Below are 20,979 nucleotides of genomic sequence, written 5' to 3' on the forward strand. Positions count from 1 at the left end.
TGTCCGGCTCATCTCCTAGCCCCCCGCTTGTTCATCCCCTCCAGTGACACCGATCTCCTTGCCACTCTGGAACACCTCAGACATGCTACTGCCACAGGCCCTTTGCACTGGCTCTTCCTCTGATATCAAATTGCTCCCTCGCCTCCATCAGGTCTTGGCTCAGGGCACTTCTCAGTGAAGCCTTCTGTAAGTCCTCTGTCCAAAACTGAAGCCCCAACAAACATTCTTATCCCCTTTCCTACTTTAGTTTTTCTCTTTATTTTACTGAATTGTCTCTCTCCCCACAACTAGAATACAGAGTTCCTGGGGCCAGGTTTTCTTCTAGTTGGTTCTCCATTGGAAGCCCAGAGCCTGGAAGCTCTAGTGTGTGTGATCGGTACATGTTTGTCGAGGGAATGAATGCACGATTGCTGGTGGGGGGAGGCTGGGACTCGCTGCCATAGCACGCAGGTGCCTCTTCTCCAGTGCCTGGAGCAGGTGGGCCGAGATGGAGGATGCAGGGGACACACTGGCTTGTCTATCACCAAAGGCAGAGGGACAGAGAGAAGGGGGTCCTCCCATTTCCCGTCACTGACCCAGCACATCCTGACCAAGGATGTTCCTGTGCCAGAGGTGCCATCTGCCCCCCAGAGCTTCTGATCTCTTGGTGGTAGGGGTGGAGGGGTTACTGAGTATTTGCCATGTGTGCACTGAAATACCCGGGGCCTCGGGATGGGAAGAGACACCACGGACCAGCTCCTCTGCCTCCTTTGGACCCCTGCACCTGCTCCAGCTCCTGAAGCCTCGCTACTAGCCTCAGCAGGACTCAGCCTGGCCAGGCACCACCCTCACCCCGTGCACCTGGGCCCACCCGCCAGCCTCCAGCTGGGCATCTGTGTGCAGGTGATGTCCAGGTAAGGAGACCCAGACCCAGCTCCAACAGGGCTGGTGAAAGGAGATTGGACTATGAAAGCAGCACCTTCCACGTGAAGCTACGCCTGTTTTCTTTGGGGAGAAAAGCCCAGAGACGCACTCACTAATCCGTCTCCTGAGGCAGAGGGCCCCGCCTGGGTCTCTTGTTCCGCCCCAGGGAATGCTTTCACTGGGTGAACAGGGACGACGAGAGAAGGAAGGATGGGGCAGTGGGAGAAACACCCCTCCGTCAGGAAGTCCACACCCCAGTGTCCAAACAAGAGAGGCAGGAAAGCCCCACCCACGGGATGCGGGGAGGAGAGAGAGTGCTGGGCGGCTGGTGCCGCAGCATCTGTGCCGGCGTGAAAGCAGCCACACCCGGGGTCAGCTGGGGCCGGTGTGTCTGAGCTGCCAGCTCACATCTGGTGGGAGCCCCCTGATGGAACCGGCAACCTGGCACCTGCCCTCAGACACACCGGTCGTCATGCCGGGCACCCAGCGACCTCGGAAATTAAGGTGGTGACACTTCAGCAGGCTTGGGGTCCAGATCTCAGCCTCATGGCCGAGCGCTAAAGGTGATGCCTTCTGGGTGGGAAGATGAGAATTACAAAGCGGCATCCTCTGCTTCTGAGGGCGAGAAAATTCCAGATGTCCTGGGACGGCTCTAAGGCTGGCTCTTCTGGGCTGGGCATGGCCAGGCGGGGCTGAGCCTCCAACAGCCGCTGCCCCAAGCCCTCCCCCACTTCGGGAACAGAGCCCACATCCCTGGCCTCAGTGGTCGCTCAGAGGGGGCGGGCAGGGCAGGGCTGAGGACGAAGGGCAGTCACTGTACTAACTACTGGACAACTGGGCGGGAAGGCGGAGGAGCTAAGGGACCACCGATCCTTCTTCTACCCCCACGGCACCCGGACCCAGCACCGCACCGGACACTATTCTTAGCTCTACTCTTGTAACCACCCCAGGGAGGGAGGTGTGATTAACCACCTTATGGGTGAGACTGGGGGGAGGCTAAGTGGCCTAGAGGCACAGATCCAAGGTCAAAGGCCTTTGTCCCACCCACCGACTGGTTCCTTCCTTCGGGACAGGACTGAACACTCAGCTCGAGAAGAGCAACGTGCAGCCCGTAGGGCAATAGGGATCACAAGGGAGCAGTACAGAGTGCCTCTGGGCACAGGTGACAGGCACCGGCTCCGCCCAGGGTCAGGAAGGCCTGGGAAGGGATGGGATGTGTGAAACGGATACAAGGGGAAAGGTGGTGCAGGCAGAGGGCAAGGCTGAGCAAAGGCCCAGGGGCTGGATGCCACCTTCAGACGGTGCAGGTGCCCTGCTTTCACAGAGCCTCCCTCACACCCAAAGCTTGAGATGAGGCCGGGAGGGTAGCGGATTCAAACAGATGAAGGGCTCACAGGTCATGCTAATTACCTTGCACTTTGCCCCTTGTCTGACAGGAGAGCAGGTGGGGTACAGCGCTCCAGGTTTGGGGTTCGGACCCGGTTAGGGCCTTGCCATGCAGGAGGACAGGAGGGTGAGGGGACTCTGGGCAAGGAAGAGATTCCTGTGATCAGTTTGGGGAGATGGGAAGGGCAGCAAAGGCGGGGGCTGGAGAGAGACGACTGGGAAGAGGGAGGTGGGTGGGAGAAGGGGGCGTTTGAACCCAAGCTGTCAGAGGTAAACGATGCAGCTGAGGTCCCGGTGTGGCCATGGGAGGGGGTTGGGTTGACAGGGTGAGAAGGGACGGGAGGGGAGGCTCAGCACCGGGACCCTTGTGCCTCTGGGAGGATGGGGTCTGGGTGGAGGATGACAGGAGATGTGGGTGGAGAGGGAATAGCTCAGCGGCAAGAGCCTCAGCGACCAGGGGCCCCTTCGTAGTTAGAGGAGGGAGGACTCGATACCCATTTCCCACTTTGTCATCAGGGGTGACAGCTGGAGCCAGCTGCAGGGTGCTGCGTCCTTGCAGACCCTGGTTTGGGGATGGAGCAAAGTCTATTCACCTGGGAGAGGGGCACCAGGCATCCTGTGGGAGGAGCCCCGGGCTGTGGGACGTGGGCTGGGAGCACTGAGGGCCCCGACCACACTCACCCCTGCCCTCCCCCGGTGTGTCCTCTTCAAAGTCTGCCCCTTGCCCTCAGGGCGGAGCGAAGGGCGACTGCCCCACCCACTCAGGCACTGGGAGGCTGCTGAGCTCCCAGGGCGATCCCCGCCCTCCAAACCCCCCTCCAGGCCACATGGGTCCTCGGGGGCATAGGAGGGAGGCTGGGGAGATGAGGAGAGGCAGGCGGGAGGGGCCCTCCCAGACCCCAGACCGGAGGAGCAGGAGAGGAGAGGAGGGAGTTTGCCCCGCCCACTCGAGCCCAGGAAGCCTGCTGGGCCCCCAGGTGAGGTCCTCTGCCCTCTGAGACCGGAGTTGGGGGAACGCCTGGGCCCCTTCTGTTCCTTGAGCCTAAGCCCACCCCGCACAGCCCCCAGGGCCTTTTCCAGCCCTGGGGGTCCTGAGCATTGGCCCCACCCACCCCCCAAACCTCACCCTTGATTAGGCCCCACCCTCCACACCCAAGGCCTTTCCATCCACCCACCCCGCTTTTGTTTCCTTTCCCTCCTCCTCTATTTTACTATTGTGGTACTGATGTACCTTCTGGTTGTTGATTCATCTATATTTTTATTTTTACATTCTTTCTAACATAACTGTTAGTTTCCTAGTCTAATTTTATTTTTTACTTTGTTATTTTTCTCTTTTTTTTTTTGCCACCCCACGCAGCTTGAGGGATCTTGATTCGCAGGCCTGGGGTTGGGGGAAAGCTCCTGCGGTGGGAGCTCCAAGTCCACACCACTGGACTAACAGAGAACCTCAGACCCCAGGGAATATTCATTGGACTGAGCTCTCACAGAGTTCCTCATCTCAGCACCAAGACCCAGCTCTACCCAATAGCCTACAAACTCCAGTGTTGGAAGCCTCAGGTCAAACAACCAGTAAAACAGGAACACAATCCCACTCATAAAAAGAAAAAAAAATGAGACAGCAAAAAAAATATGTCACAGATGAAGGAGCAAGGTAAAAACCTACAAGACCAAATAAATGAAGAGGAAATAGGCAATCTACCTGAAAAAGAATTCAGAGTAATGATAGTAAAGATGATCCAGAATCTTGGAAATAGAATGGAAGCACAGATTGAGAAAGTACAAGAAATATTTAACAAAGATCTAGAATAGCTAAAGAACAAACAAACAGAGATGAACAACACAATAACTGAAATGAAAAATACACTGGAAGGAATCAATAACAGAATAACTGAGGCAGAATAACGAATAAGTGATCTGGAAGACAAAATGGTGGAAATAACTGCTGAGGAGCACAATAAAGAAAAAAGAATGAAAAGAATTGAAGACAGTCTCAGAGACCTCTGGGACAACACTAAACACACCAACATTCGAATTATAGGGGTCCCAGAGGAAGAAGAGAAAAAGAAATGGTCTGAGAAAATATTTGAAGAGATTATAGTGGAAAAATTCCCTAACATGGGAAAGGAAATAGCCACCCAAGTCCAGGAAGCACAGAGAGTTCCATACAGGATAAACCCTAGGAAAAACATACCAAGACACATATTAATCAAACTAACAAAAATTAAATTCAAAGAAAAAATATTAAAAGCAGCAAGGGAAAAACAAAAAATAACATACAAAGGAATCCCCATAAGGTTATCAGCTGATTTTTCAGTGGAAACTCTGCAGGCCAGAAGGGAGTGGCAGGATATACTTAAAGTGATGAAAGAGAAAAACCTACAACCAAGATTACTCTACCCAGCAAGGATCTCATTCAGATTCAATGGAAAAGTCAAAAACTTCTCAGACAAACAAAAGCTAAGAGAATTCACATCACCAAACCAGCTTTACAACAAATGCTAAAGAAACTTCTCTAAGTGGGAAACACAAGAGAAGAAAAAGACCCACAAAAACAAACCCAAAACAATTAAGAAAATGGTAATAGGAACATACATATTGATAATAACCTTGAATGTAAATGGATTAAATGTCTCAACCTAAAGACACAGACCGGCTGAATGGATACAAAAACAAGACCCATATATATGCTGTCTACAAGAGACCCACTTCAGACCTAGGGACACATACAGACTGAAAGTGAGGGGATGGAAAAAGATATTCCATGAAAATGGAAATCAAAAGAAAGCTAGAGTAGCAATACTTGTATCAGATAAAATAGACTTTAAAATAGACTGTTACAAGAGATAGGGAGGGACACTACATAATGATCAAAGGATCAATCCAAGAAGAAGATATAACAATTATAAATGTTTATGCACCCAACATAGGAGCACCTCAGTACATAAGGCAAATGTTAACAACCATGAAAGGAGAAGTCGACACTGCACTTACACCAATGGACAGATCATCCAAACAGAAAATAAATAAGGAAACCCAGCTTTAAATGACACAATAGACCAGACAGATCTAATTGATATTTATAGAACATTCCACCCAAAAGTGGCAGAATACACTTTCTTCTCAAGTGCACATGGAACATTCTCCAGGATAGATCACATCTTGGGTCACAAATCAAGCCTCTGAAAATTTAAGAAAATTGGAATCATACCAAGCATCTTTTCTGACCACAACGCTATGAGATTGGAAATCAATTACAGGAAAAAAACTAAAAAACACAAATACATGGAGGCTAAACAGTGAGCTACTAAATAACCAAGAGATCACTGAAGAAATCAAAGAAGAAATTAAAAAATACATAGAAATAAATGACAATGAAATCACGACGACCCAAAACCTATGGGATGCAGCAAAGGCAGCTCTAAGCAGGAAGTTTATAGCAATTCAATCTCACCTCAAGAAACAAGAAAAATCTCAAATAAACAATCTAAACCTACACTGAAAACAACCAGAGAAAGAAGAACAAAGAAAACCCAAAGTCAGTAGAAGGAAAGAAATCATAAAGATCAGAGCAGAAATAAATGAAATAGAAATGAAGAAAACAATAGCAAAGATCAATAAAACTGAAAGCTGGTTCTTTGAGGAGACAAACAAAACTGATAAACCCTTAGCCAGACTCGTCAAGAAAAAAAGGGAGAGGACGCAAATCAATAAAATAAGAAACGAAAAAGGAGAAATCACAACTGACACTGCAGGAATGCAAAGGATTATAAGAGACTACTACAAACAACTATATGCCAATAAAATGGACAACCATGAAGAAAAGGACAAATTCTTGGAAAGGTACAATTTTTCAAGACTGAACCAGGAAGAATTAGAAAATATAAACAGACATATCACAAGTAATGAAACTGAAACCGTAATTAAAAATCTTCCAACAAACCGAAGTCCAGGAACAGATGGCTTCACAGGAGAATTCTATCAAACATTTAGAGAAGAGCTAACACCGATCCTTCTCAAATGCTTCCAAAACATTGCAGAGGGAGAAACACACCCAGATTCATTCTAAAAGCCACCATCACCCTGATACCAAAACCAGAAAAAGATATCACAAAAAAAGAAAATTATAGACCAATACCACTGATGAAGATAGATACAAAAATTCTCAACAAAATACTAGCAAACAGAATCCAACAGCACATTTAAAGGATCGTACACCATGATCAAGTGGGATTTGTCCCAGGGATGCAAGGATTCTTCAATATATGCAAATCAATCAATGTGATACACCACATTAACAAATTAAGGAATAAAAACCATATGATCATCTCAATAGATGCAGAAAAAGCTTTTGACAAAATTCAACACCCATTTATGATAAAAACTCTCAAGAAAATGGTCATAGAGGGAACCTACCTCAACGTAATAAAGGCCATATATGACAAACCCACAGCAAGCATCATACACAATGGTGAAAAACTGAAAGCATTTCCACTAGGATCAGGAACAAGACAAGGATGTCCACTCTCACCACTCTTATTCAACATAGTTTTGGAAGTCCTAGCCACGGCAATCAGAGAAGAAAAAGAAATAAAAGGAATACAAATTGGAAAAGAAGTAAAACTGTCACTATTTGCTGATGACATGATACTATACATAGAAAATCCTAAAGATGCCACCAGAAAACTGCTAGAACTAATCAATGAATTTGGTAAGGCTGCAGGATACCAAATTAATGCACAGAAATCTCTGGCATTCCTATACACCAATAACGAAAAATCAGAAAGAGAAATTAAGGAAACACTCCTATTTACCATTGCAACAAAAAGAATAAAATACCTAGGAATAAACCTGCCTGAGGAGCCGAAAGACTTGTACTCAGAAAACTATATAACACTGATCAAAGAAATCAAAGATGACATAAACAGATGGAGAAATATACCATGTTCTTGGATTGGAAGAATCAATATTGTGAAAATGACTATACTACCCAAAGCAATCTACAGATTCAATGCAATCCCTATCAAACTACCAATGGCATTCTTCACAGAATTAGAACAAAAAATCTTACAATTCGTATGGAAACACAAAAGACCCCGAATAGCCAAAGCAATCTTGAGAGAGAAAAATGGAGCTGGAGGAATCAGGCTCCCCGACTTCAAACTATACCACAAAGCTTCAGTAATCAAGACAGTATGGTACTGGCACAAAAACAGAAATATAGATCAGTGGTACAGGATAGAATGCCCAGAGATAAACCCATGCACATATGGTCACCTAATTTACGACAAAGGATGTAAGAACGTACAATGGAGAAAAGGCAGCCTCTTCAATAAGTGGTGCTGGGAAAACTGGACAGCTACATGTAAAAGAATGAAATTAGAACACTCCCTAACACCATACACAAAAATAAACTCCAAATGGATTAAAGACTTAAATGTAAGACCAGACACTATAAAACCTTTAGAAGAAAACATAGGAAAAACACTCTTTGACGTAAACCACAGCAAGATCTTTTTTGACCCACCTCCTAGAGTAACAGGAATAAAAACAAAAATAACCAAATGGGACTTAATTAAACTTAAAAGCTTTTGCACAGCAAAGGAAACCATAAACAAGACAAAAAGACAACCCTCAGAATGGGAGAAAATATTTGCAAATGAAGCAACAGACAAAGGATTAATCTCCAAAATATACAAATAGCTCATGGAGCTCAACATCAAAAAAACAAACAATCCAGTTAAAAAATGGGTGGAAGACCTAAATAGACATTTCACCAAGGAAGACATACAGATGGCCAAGAGGCACATGAAAAGATGCTCAACATCACTAATTATTAGAGAAATGCAAATCAGAACTATAATGAGGTATCACCTCACACCGGTCAGAATGGCCATTATCAAAAAAGCTAGAAACGATAAATGCTGGAAAGGGTGTGGTGTAAAGGGAACCCTCCTACACTGTAGGTAGGAATGTAAATTGATACAACCACTATGGAAAACAGTATGGAGGTTCCTTAAAAAACTAAAAATAGAACTACCATATGACCCAGCAATCCCACTGTTGGGCACACTGAGAAAATCATAATTCAAAAAGAGACATGCACCACAATGTTCACCGCAGCACTATTTACAATAGCCAGGACATGGAACCAACCTAGATGTCCACTGACAGATGAATGGATGAAGAAGATGTGGCACATATATACAGTGGAATATTACTCAGCCATAAAAAGAAATGAAATTGAGTTATTTGTAGTGAGGTGGATGGACCTAGAGTGAAGTAAGTGAGAAAGAAAAACAAATACCGTATGCTAAGGCATATGTATGGAATCTAAAAAAAAAAAAAAAAAATGTTATTGATGAACCTAGTTGCAGGGCAGAAATAAAGAGGTAGACATAGAGAATGGACTTGATGACATGGGGTGGGAGGGCGAAGCTGAGGCGAAGTGAGAGTAGCATGGACATATACACACTACCGAATGTAAAATAGTTGCCTGGTGGGAAGCAGCGGCATAGCACAGGGAGATCGGCTCGGTGCTTTGCGATGACCTAAGGGGTGGGATAGGGAGGAGGCAGGCTCAAGAGGGAGGGGATACAGGGACATGTGTGTGCCTATGGCTGATTCGCTTTGTTGTGCAACAGAAACTAACACGGTATTGTGAAGCAATTATACTCCAATAAAGATCTATTAAAAATAAATAAATTAAATTAAATAAATAGTTAAAAAAAAATGTCTGCCCCTTATATTCCTTTTTTTTTTTTCTGGCCTTGCTGCACGGCTTACAGGATCTTAGTTCCCTGACCAGGGATCAAACCCGGGCCCTCAGCAGTGAGAGTGCTGAGTCCTAACCACTGGACCACCAGGGAATTCCCTGCCCCTTATATTCTGATTCGCTAATTCTCCTCAATGGACGCATCCCACCACCAAAGCACCCAGGCCAAATGACTTACCCACAAAAACCCGGCCAATTTAGGACAAGAAACCTAGATTACTGTAAGACCTGGGTGGTTCTTTTTGTCTCCAGGCTCCAGTTTCCTGACCCATCTCATGGGAGTGCTGGGCAGGCTGTCCCCCCAAAGCCCGGTCTTCCCTGTTTGTTCCGTTGAGCTGGGTCAAGTCCGTGCACACCGGCACGTGGTCAGGACCCCATAGAGTGATAGAGGCCCCTCAGCTCCCCATCCTCACCTGCCCCCAGGCCCGTCTGGTCTCCAGGAACACTTACCCAAGGCCAAGTGGAGGCGGAGAGGGAGCAGAGATCAGAACCTCGGAGGCCGGTCCCACGTCCTGGCCTGGGCTGCTAGACCATGCCCTGGAAGAGAGGACAGACCATCATGTAGGGTGGGGACACCCCGGCTCAGAGCAACTGGCTTTCTCTGCGGTCGGTTCCGTGCAATCTACGCCCATTTCCGCATTATCTTCTCGTAATACAAGGTTCTCTCCCTCCACAGCAATGATCATGCTTTATATGCACTCACTGGAGTGGTCCTGAGGACAGGAACTGAGTAGCTCACCCACCCCGGAAAGCCCAGTCCCCCACAGTGTGAGGGCCCCCGGGGCTCCCCTTGCTCCTGCAGAATGAGGGGCTGCAGCTCCCCCGAACTGACTGTGAGCTCCACAAGGGCAGGGAGGCGGCGTCTTCGTTTCTGTGCAGCTGGCTCCTGGCCCAGAGCCTGTATGCAGCAGGCGCTCCATAAATAATCCATGTTTGACAAACGAGTGCCCCAAAGTGCATCACACGGACATAACTGCAGGCAGAGTGCGCTTTGTTCAGAGTTGAAATTCGACCCTGCTTCACCAATATAGAGCTTCATATGCCAGTTACATTATTTAAGCTCGCTGCTAGGATTCCAGACGTGGAGCAGAAAAGCCACACATCTTCCCACCAGAAATTCTCACTGGAGGTCACTTACAGATTTTATATATATACATACACACATATATGTATCTATATGTAACATTTTTAATAGACTTTATTTTTTAGAGCAGTTTTATGGTCACGGCAAAACAGAGCAGAAAGCAGAGTTCCCACAGACCCCCTGTCCCCCAGACACAACTTTCCCCACGTTCAGCATCCCCTCCACACACCGGGGTGTATGTGTTACAATCGGTGGACATTATCACCCCAAATCCATAGTTCACATGAGAGTTCATTCTTGGTGTTTTACATTCTGCGGGTTTGGACAAATGTATAATGTCTTGTATCCACCATTATAGTATCATACAGAGCAGTTTCACTGCCCTAAAATTCCTCTATGCTCGCCTCGTCTCATATTTTTAAAAGGCGCTTTCATGTCAATGATCTCAGCGAATTCATCTCACGACTCTGTGATCCCTGCTTTGACACTCAGGGAAATCAAGACAGGGTCAAGGGCCCTCCACAAGGTTACCCTTGTGAAAACCAGTAACAAGAGTCGGTGGTAGAATGTGCTAGAAGCATTGTGTCTGGTGGTCATTTTATCATCCCGCCCTCCTAACAGCCCTGGCGGGGAAGGTCCATTCTAACCCCTGGTTTACAGAGGAGCAAACAGACTTGGGGACACTTGCCAAGGTCACACGCGGCTAAGTGGGACGCTCAAAATGCAAATCCCTAAGCCCACTTCTGCTCTTTCCAGATGCACTTGTTAGTTACAGGGGCTTATAGGAGGCATGAGAATGCAGTGGGCAGGCACCCCCTCGGGTTAGGGGGGCTTTTGCTTTCCCGGAGCTGGAGCAGGGGGGTCCCAGGGCTGCAGCCCTCCTGGGGAGACCCCGCCCTCCAGCCATACTGCACAATTAATACCTAGGGGCCTCGCCTGGCTGCAGGTCAGTCTGACATCCGGCCACAGAGGCCCGACCATTTCCAGCCTCGTGGGGGCAGCCCTGCAGGAACATCAAGCTCAGGGATCAGCTCAGGGGTGGATGAAAGCGTCCCTAGTCCGCATGGACACCGTCTCACCAGACACACCCCAGCTCTCACGGGGCAAGCTCTGTGCAGTGGGGAGAGCAGAGAGGTGCGCCTGTGCTGAGTAGCCCTGTGATCTCTGCCATCCTCAGTTTCCCCATCTGTGACAAAGCGGAGGGGCTGGATCCCTGGGAGGCTGGGCCAGCTCTGATACCAGGTTTCCTAGCAGGAGGGGCCATCATTCCAGAGGCTTCTGGCTCCCAGGCTGCTTGGGAACACTCCATTAACTCAAATTGCAAATTTCCTCCTGGCTCTATCGCTAAGCCACAGGGGCTCCCCCAGCCACCAGCTTTCCTGTGACAGATAAAGATTACAGTCATTGCTCGAGATGGAATCAAGGAGCAGAAGTCATTATGCAGAAATAATTATGTTGAGTTATGTCTGGTTGCTCCTGATTTCTGTCTCACAATTGTCTTACAAATGGTCCTGCCTCTTCCTCTCCGGGACAGCAAACTGCAGAGGCCTGGGTGATTCAGACAGACCTCCTGGGCCCAATTCTACTGCTCCAAACTCCTCCTGCTGGGCGGGGCATCAGCATCGTAGGGTAAGATTCTCTGTGACGCCCTTTCCTTTCTCTGAGCACTTGGGAGAGACCAGAGGTAGAAGACAAAAGCCCTGGGGAGGGGGCACACTCACTGACTCACCCACATGCCCCACTGCATTGAACCCTCCTTCAAGGCCCTCTTCACCCATCACTTTCTCCTGGGCCCCTGCCTGACCTCTCAGCCCTTTGTTCACATTAGGCCTAAGGCACCTCCCTCTCTTAGGTCTGGGGTCTCTGAGGAGTGACTCAGGCAGTGACCAGGATTGACTCATTCTTGTACTCCCAGCTCCTAGCACAGAGCAAGGCCTCGGGAGAACGGAGAGGGCTGTGTGGCTGGACTGCTTGGGCTCAAATCCTAGCTCTCCTATTCCCTAGCTGTGTGACCCTGACACATTATTTAACTTCTCTCTGCCTCAGTTTTCCAGGATGTAAAATGGAGATGATAATAATCCTACCTAGTTCATCAAGCTCTTATAAAGATTAAATGAGCTAATATATACACACACAAAATACTTGCTCATAGGAAGAACGCACTAAATGTCAACAATGACTAAAACAGCAGAGAGAGGTCTTGAAAACATTCTTGTAAGAATCTAAGCCAACTAGAAAGACACAAACTATCGAAACTGACTCAAGAAGAAATATGTCTGAAATACCTATAACAAGGCAAGAGATTGAATTAATAATAAAAAAAAATCACTCACAAAGAAAAGCCCAGATGGTTTCACTGCTGAGTTCTGTTAACACTTAAAGAATTAATAACAATTCTTCACAAACTCTTCCAAAAAATAGAAGAGGAGGGAACACTTCCCAACTGGTTCTATGAGGCCAGCACTACCCTGATACCAAAACCAGACAAAGTCTTCACAAGTGAAGAAAGCTACAGACCAATGTCCTAATGGGCGTGGATGAAAAGAAAAACAAACCAACCCTCAACAAAACACTAGCAGACCAAATCCAGCAACATAAAGAATAAAAAGAATTATACATCACACCAAGTGGGATTTATCTCAGGAATGCAAGGTTGGTTTACCATCTGAAAATCAATTAATGTAGTATATCATACAATAAAATAAAAAGCAAAAATCACATGCTCGTCTCAATTGATGCAGAAAAAGCATGTGACAAATCCAACATCCCTTCATGATAAAAACACTCAAACTAGGCATAGAAGGAAACTTCTTCAGTCTGACAAAGGGTATTTGTGAAAAACTCACAGCCAACATCATACTTAATGGTGAAAAGACCAGATGCTTTTTCCCTAAGATCAGGAATGAGACAAGGATGCCCACTCTTGCCACTTCTATTCAACATTATACTAGAGGTTCTAACCAGGACAACTAGGCAAGAAAAAGAATACAAGCCGTTTGAATTGGAAAGAAGAAGTAAAATTATTTCTATCTGCAGATGACATGATCTTATATATAGAAAATCCTAAGGAATCCACCAAAAAAAAAAAAAAAACACCTTAATAGAATTAATAACATAAGTTAAGCGAGGTTGCTGGATACAAGATCAACATACAAAAATTAATTGTATTTGTGTACACTTGCAATGAAAAATCCGAACACGAAATTAAGAAAACAATTCCATTAGCAATAGCGTCGCATATAGTTGTAAATGTACTAAAAACCATTGCGCTGTATACTTCCTAAGGGTGAATTGTATGGAACGTGGATTATATCTCAATAAAGCTGTTTTTTAAAAAAACAGAATCCAGGCCAGTGCTCTTGTACTTCTCTACCTCAGAGGACAGAACGGCAAAGGGCAGGCTCACAGGAGCAGGGAGACAAACCACAGGGCTTCCCAGTGCTACAGCCCGGGGACCCGGTGGGGCTCAGAGCTCGTCACTGCGGCCGACCTTGAGAACCTGGCAGACTCAGATCCAGGCTGAGCTGCAAAACTGCCTTGAAACAGCCCCCTCTCCCCACAGCATGCACTCCAGAAACATGCTGAGTGCCTGCAATGTGTATTAGGTGCAGGGACACTGGCCCAACTTTTGAGGAGCCCACAGCCCAGTGGGGTACCCGCAGGCCTGTGCCAGATGTCAGGGGTGGGCAGCCAAACACAAGCTCTAAGGATGGCTCTGCATTCAAGGAGGTGATCTGGTCCACTGGCAGGGCAGGGAGGGAGGAGTCCCTCAGGATACACCCTCGGTCCAGGCTGAAAGAGCTCAGTTCCTGAAACCACACAGGCTGCCCCGCAGGGCACTCACTATGAATCACCACCTAAGAAGCAACAGTTCTAGGGCCATTTCTGGGGCCAGTTCCTCCTCTAGTTGCCCAGGCCTGGAGGGCTCAGTGCCCACCGTCCTTGCTGGCCAGTCCTTGGGAAAGGCAGCTACACAAGCTTCTTCCTGCCAGGGCTCGACGCCTCCTCTCGCCCAGACACAGGCCTCCTGGGCTGCCTCTGATCTGCCCGCTCACACCAGGGTGGATGTGTGCTCAAGAGATGACAAATTATTTTAATATATCCTGAAGTCCAACTTAATTCAGCAGCAGAGTCCCGGTGGGAGAAAAATACAGTGGGTCTGGAGTCAAAGATGGATGGATTTTGGATTATGACTATTTCTGAGGTGACTGCGGTTTTAGGATGACTAATCCCCCCACGGTCCCCAGGTAACCAGGGCAGTGGCTCGCAGAATACTTTCACACAGACGTTTGGCACAAGACAGAGGCATTTTCTTCTACTGCTCAATTCAAGAACTGAGTTAGAGGGGCTGCATGTCCTGCAGATGTCCCCGGGGGCGGGAAAGACCACAGAACATACCATGGAAGCCAAGACGTGCTGGTGAGACCACACAGGATGCAAGCTTCACAAAGGGGGCAGGACTGGAAAGGACATCAACGCGATAGTGAGCTAAACCCTGAGCCCTGCGTGGCCATGACCAGTACCCAGCACTAGCCCTCTGGTCACCTGGGGCCCTGAAGGCTGGCCAGCTGAATTCCCAACTTCCAGTGGGCACTCACAACGTCTTATTGTAGCTCCTGTGTCCACTCCCACTACTTGGGTATTTGAGCTCCCGTCACAAAACAAAAGGAACCTACGATCTCCAACCATTTTGAAAAACTGTCATATTTACGAAAGATGACTACACACACTCCATGAACCAGAAATTCAACTTGTTGATGTATTCCCGACAGAAAGTTGGACCTATGTCCACCGAGAAGGCTCACAGCTGCACGACTTGTAAAAGTCCCTGGTGGAAACTGTCCCTGTGTCTATCCGCCATCAATGAATAAGAAACCGTAACGCGTTGGTACAGCGGAGGACCACAGAGCAGTCCAAACGAACCCCAGTGATACATGACACATAGATGGAGCTCTAAGCGTGACGCTGAGTGAGACGGGAGGACACGGAAGAGTACGTGCTGCGTGAGTCCATTTACAAAGTGGACGCATGGCGATTAGCATCAAGACAGTGGCTGTCCTTGGTGGGGGGCGATGACCAAAAATGGTCATGAGGGGGCTTCTGGGTGCTGGTGACACAGATTTGTTCATTTTGTGAAAACTGACCAAGCTGTCCACTTCATGCACGCAAGTTAAGTTTCAGTAAAATGTTAAAGAAAGGAAGCGAGGCACCCGCTGTCATTCCTGCATCCATCCCAGCCCACCCGGCAGATCTGGGGGCTTCCCGGGAGCCCCTCCCAGGCTGAGGACTGGTGGTAACTGTTCTCATAGCCCATGGAGACCTCCCAAGACAGGTCCACTTATGAAAGGGTGGGAAGAGAGAGCTCTGAAGTCGGGCAGGCTGGGTTCAGGCCCTGACCTCCTCCAGGGGCCCCAGTTTCCCCATATCTGTCCAGGGAGGCTGCTAGAGATGTGAGTTTTCACAAAGTGAGACCCCTGTGGACCCAGCGTCCAGCCTGCACTTCCTGAAATGTCAGCCACCCATTTATTGGACAGAAATTTACTGACGAACTACTGTATGTGCCAGGCATCAGGGATACCGAGTACTGACCAGCACCCCACTTCTCAAAGGGCTGGCTTTCCAGTAACAAGACACCAAAAGAGAAAGTAAGCGCAGATCACAAACTGCTAGGAAAAAAATAAAATGACGTGATTTGACAAAGATTACCAGGGGGCTAGGGGTCAGGGCGATACTCTAGCTTGGATGCTCAGGGAACTCCTGAGTCAGGGACACACATGAGGAGGAAGGGACAGACTTAGGAAGGCAGCTCTGAGCGAGTGAACAGCAAGTGCAAAGGCCCTGAGGTAGGAGTGTGCTTGGCATTGTCAAGGAGCAGCAAGAAGGTGAGTGTGGCCAAAGCATGGCAAACAAGGCCAGGGGAGCGGAGTAAGAGATGGGGTCGGCAGTAAGCAGGGGCTCAGAGGACGGGGCAGGGAGTTCACATTTTTATTTTAAGCACAATTGTTGTAGAAGAGCTCTGAAAAACCAGAGAGTGCTACAAAACTACCAGGCACTGGGGAATGGGATTATAAGATTCCCTGGAACTGAGGGCAGCAAGAAGTGGGACCTGGGCTTCCCTGGTGGCGCAGTGGCAGAGAATCTGCCTGCCAATGCAGGGGACACGGGTTCGAGCCCTGGTCTGGGAGGATTCCACATGCCGCGGAACAACTAGGCCCGTGCACCACAACTACTGAGCCTGCGCGACTGGAGCCTGTGCTCCGCAACAAGAGAGGCCACGATAGTGAGAGGCCGCGCACCGCGATGAAGAGTGACCCCCGCTTGCCACAACTAGAGAAAGCCCTCGCACAGAAACGAAGACCCAACACAGCCAAAAGTAAATAAATAAATAAATAAATAAATATTAAAAAAAAAAAAATCAACACTTCCTTTAAAAAAAAAAAAAAAAAAAAAGAAGTGGGACCTCCTTGCAACCCTCCAGGCCTCTCCCAGTGGTGGGGGGTTGGGGGTAGGGGCAGGTACTTCTAAAGGTGCTGCATTTCCTTGAGACGTAAAATTCAAGTCTGTTCACTCTTGATCCTCTGTGGGCAGGAAAGAACATAACATGGCTCATTGCCCACTAATGAATTCCTAGAGCCTCCGGAGGCCCAGCCACCGCTCCCACTCCCCCGACAGGCTCCTGATGCCAAAGAGCCCAGGACCAGGGGCCGTAAAACCCCGGCCTGGCGTTCTTCTCCGGCGGCGTCTGAGGCACCTCCTGTTCCCGACTGAGGAGGAAAAAGCAAACCTTTGCCAACAGAGAACAATGAGGCAGCCCCAGGGGAAACACCGGTAGGCCCGGGGAAGGGGGAGCAAGAAGTCCAAACCCCAGCCGGCAATTTCTATCTGGGGGCACATTCTGCCCACAGACACGCCCACCGTCAGCTGTCAGTCTCGGCCAGAGAACGAGCCTCACGCTTTTGCAGTTGAGGGGACCCTAGACACCCCAGGCTGGTGCCGGGAAGTGGCCAGGCCTCCCCCACCCCCCGTGAGGCCACCTCACCTGCCGTGTACGTGGACCTCCACCATGACTTCACTTGGGAGGAAAAGGTTCAGCTGAAAAGAATAATAACAAAGAAAAACCACCCCCGTTGTCCCACCCTTTCTCTCACTTTGCAGTTGAGCAAACAAACAGCCCCGAGAGAAGGGTCTCACCCAGGATCACAGAGCCAGGTCCGAGCCCGACACACTCCTGGAGGGATGCAGGCGCTTTCAATCTGCTGGGCAGAGATGTGAAGATTCAGGCCCCTTCCAGGTGCTCAGAATGCATGTCACCTGTCCCCGGCTGGTCACTTGTCCCATGAGCTGGGCCACAGGCCTCTCTCTTAAATGTTCTGAGAATCTTATGAGTAACGATGTTGGAGAAGAGAGGGGAAGGGTTTCGAATGAGCTGTCAACAGTGCTCTTTTCCTTGAAAGCCCATGGGCAGGAGAGGACAGGAATTATGCACCCCATGAACGGCAGCAAGGGCCACACCCGTGACCCCAGCTGACTTCATGACAGCGGGGGGACACACTGGATTCAGTCTCACCCCCACTTCATGGATGAGGACATTGAGGCCCGGAAGTTCAGGGTCTCTCCTGGAGCCGCAGGGCCACAGAAAGCAAGAGACTGTGGGCTTCTGACTCCAACTCAGGTCACTCAAGGGGAGGTGTCACCACTCCCAAAGGGGCTACTTGATGCCCAACCAGTTCTTCCCCCTCAGAACAGTCGTCCCTTCGAGGAAGGAGGCTCTCTGCCGGCCCAGGATGCGCCCGCTCTGGTCCCAGGCTTGAGGTGGCAGCTGGCTCTGGCCAGTCCACCTGCTTCTCTGCCCTGTGTTCCTCCATCCACTGACCCGACGGCCCGTGAGGCGGCCGACCGTCCAGACACAGACGGCACACAGACCCAGAGCCCTGCCCTCTGGGGGCTTAAGTTCTGGTTACATATGGTTCACGCCACACGTTGTAAGTCCTGAGGGGGGAGGGGGAGGGGGTTTGTAATTCTAAACAGGAGCCAAGGAAGGGGTCACCAGGTGACAGTGGCCATGCCTTGTGGACAGGTGCCCCTTGGCCTCTGTTCTCTGGTTGCAGGCCCGGGTGGGGTCCCTCACCGTGGACGTCTTGAACAAGTAACCACGGGGAGAGGGAGCACGGGGGTGCCCTTACTGCACCTGCCACCCCAAAGTCCCCTCCCTTCACAACCAGTGCGGCCACAGCTGGGCAGCAAAGGACAGGAAGGCTGCTCCTCGACAAGGTGTCCCTGGGCCCACCCTGGATGCCCCGGACAGCAGGTACTAGAGCATCAGGAATGGGGGTGGGTACCAAGCACCCCCTTCACATGGAAACGGCCCGAAGCGCATCAGATTTGGACTCTGACATGTCACCATGTGGCTCTGGGCAAGTCACCTGTCCTTCGTGACTGCTTCCACCCCATGAGCTCCCGGAGGAGACTGCGAGGACCAGAGGAGGCGACACATTCACATGGAAGCCCTTGAAGCTCCTAGCATTTAAGGCTCTACCTCAGGACCACTGGGCACACTCACACACCGCCCCAGTCTCAGGATCATCACCCACCTGTAGATGGGGAAATGGAGGCTCAGAGACATTAAGCCACTTTCCCAAGGTCACACAGCCGGACAGTGCTATGCCAGCTGAGCCTGCCAGGCCCTGCAGGCCACATGACCTGCGCAGTGGAGGCTGCCAGAGACTAAACCTTGCCTTCGAGGAGCGACAGATAAAGGAGCGAGGAAAGCGGCACTAATTAAGCATTTGAGTATAATTAAGCAAGATGTGCAAGGCAGTGCAGAGGGTAGTGAGGTGGGGTCTGTGCAGAGGCAGGAGGGCAGGCAGAGGGGCTCCCGGCCAGGCCACCCGCAGACCCATCTCCCCGGGCCAGGCTCCAGGTGCCTGCCCCATGCCCTGACTGAAGCCCTGGTGGTCCCCCAGGCCCCAGCACTTAGCGTTTGAGGACTTTGACAATCAAGCCCCAGTCCAGGTACCCCTGGGTCCTCAGGTTGAGGACGTGGAAAATTCCGAGACTCCTTCCCACACAGCCTCCCCCCATCCCCGGGGCGCTGGGAGGCTGTGAGGGCTGCCTGGAACCCGCCTGCTGGGGCTCCTGGCCCTTGAGGCTGAGCGCTGGGAGGGCTGGGTCTCGTTCCTACATCTGCCCTGCACGGTGCCTGGAGGACGGCGGAGCGGACCCTCAGTCAGCGTTTAGCGAATGAATCAGCGACCAGGCCGCTTCGAGGAAGAGGAGATGGGAGATGAGGCTGCAGAGAACGACACAGCCAGACCATGGAGGGCTTTGAACACTGGGGTCCAGGTTGCTTTGGGCAATAGGGAGCCACGGTGGGCTCTTGAGCAAGGGACTAGGAGGAAGACCCGCGTGGCAGCCTGGGCAGGAAGGAAGGACAGCAGTGCCGAGGCTGGTGTCAGGGAGGCCATCGGAGGAGTGGGGGTGAGCAACGCGGGCGCTGACACTCGTGAATATCGGGGATTTTTAAGGGTGACTGCGATCACGTGTGGCTTTCAGCTGGTCACACACAGAAATGGGAAACAGCCCCGCCCCCCCAAGGGTGCATTGTTGACATTAATGTCCTAGTCGCCGGTCCACCCTGAAACCCCCAGGCCAGCTGGTGCTCCGGGCTGTGCTTCCCAAAGCAGGTAACCGGGAGGAAAAGCATAACTTCCCCACAAAGAAAGGAAGGCGCCGAGAGAGCATCTGGGCTCCCATGAAACGCAGCCTGCAAAGCAGCCCACTAACGGGCAGCCAGGGCCGTGGAGCATTAAGGCAAGTCCTCCTGCGAAGCCACTTATTCAGCACAGAGCTCGCGCAGCCGATGTGCCGTATCCGTGATGAAGGGATAAGTCATCTGAAAACACAAATAAATTATTCATTCCCCGCAAACGAGCAGCCTCTGGGTTCCTGCGGCAGCTGAAAGGCTCTGCGAATCCTATTAGCCACAGCGCTCAGCCGAGCAGACGCTGGATCCCGCCGCCGCCCGGTGTAGGCGGCTCTAGCCGGGAGCTGCCCACGCTGCGGTCCATTCCGCGTCCGCGGGTGAAAGAAGCCCGGCGCCACGTGGAGAATCACAGCCCTGCCGGCCTGGCCCAGGCGGCACGGGGCTCCTGGGCAGAGCATTTACACCGGAGGACCCGGTCCCAAGGAGCTGCCTTCCACACAGAGCCTCCCCAGGCCCCCACTCCGGGGTCTGCATCGTCCTACCACCACCCATCAGGACCCAAGCCTGGGGTCGGCCCGCTTGCTCGAATGCACAGTCCCAGGCCCTGCCCCAGACCCCCTCTGGGGCTCAGCCCGCAGCACCGCATTTCCCACACACGCTGGAGCTGAGGCCACCAGGAGGACGTGCTGGAGTCCCCGAGTCGCCCCCGGATCAACTGCAGCTCGGCCGGCCTCGCAGCCCTGGGCAGCCCTAGGTCAGGTTCTGGGCCTCTCGGGGCCCCAGGCGCTCTGGGGGGCTCTTGGGAGGATGACAAGAAAGAACCTTTGCAAAGCAGCTGGCACACACGCGTGCTCCGACTCGCAGCGGGGTCTCTGCCCTCTCCGTGTTTGTATCTTTGATTCCAGCCTCTCAGCTCACTTCACGGCTGGGAAGAAAAGCCTCAGGGGTTTTGACTGCCAAGGCGGGGCTCGGCGCCACTATTTCCTCCGCCTAGAACACGCCCTCCGTCCCCACGGCCCCTCCCTCCGGGAAGACTCCCACTTCCCCCCAACGCCCCCCTCACTTCGAACACACTTTGCCGGGGCCGCTGCTCAGCGTCTGTAGCACAGGGGAGGGGCTGTGGACGGGACG

General features: G+C 50.5%; 1 protein-coding gene across 3 annotated transcripts in view; it reads right to left on the reverse strand.

The window, feature by feature from the left end:
- Positions 1-20,979, reverse strand: part of HPCAL1 (hippocalcin like 1) — a 111,499-nt gene that overhangs the window by 22,752 nt on the left and 67,768 nt on the right. For 2 of the 3 annotated variants that reach the window (XM_082425877.1, XM_082425876.1), the window contains exon 2: positions 9,512-9,598. The exons of the other annotated variant lie outside the window; for it this stretch is intronic. The gene's annotated coding sequence lies outside the window, so the exon portion shown is untranslated. The remainder of the gene's footprint in view (positions 1-9,511; positions 9,599-20,979) is intronic. 3 annotated transcript variants of the gene reach the window in all.

This window comes from Balaenoptera physalus (genome assembly GCF_965194825.1).
Source record: "Balaenoptera physalus genome assembly, chromosome: 15".
NCBI classification, from domain to species: domain Eukaryota; kingdom Metazoa; phylum Chordata; class Mammalia; order Artiodactyla; family Balaenopteridae; genus Balaenoptera; species Balaenoptera physalus.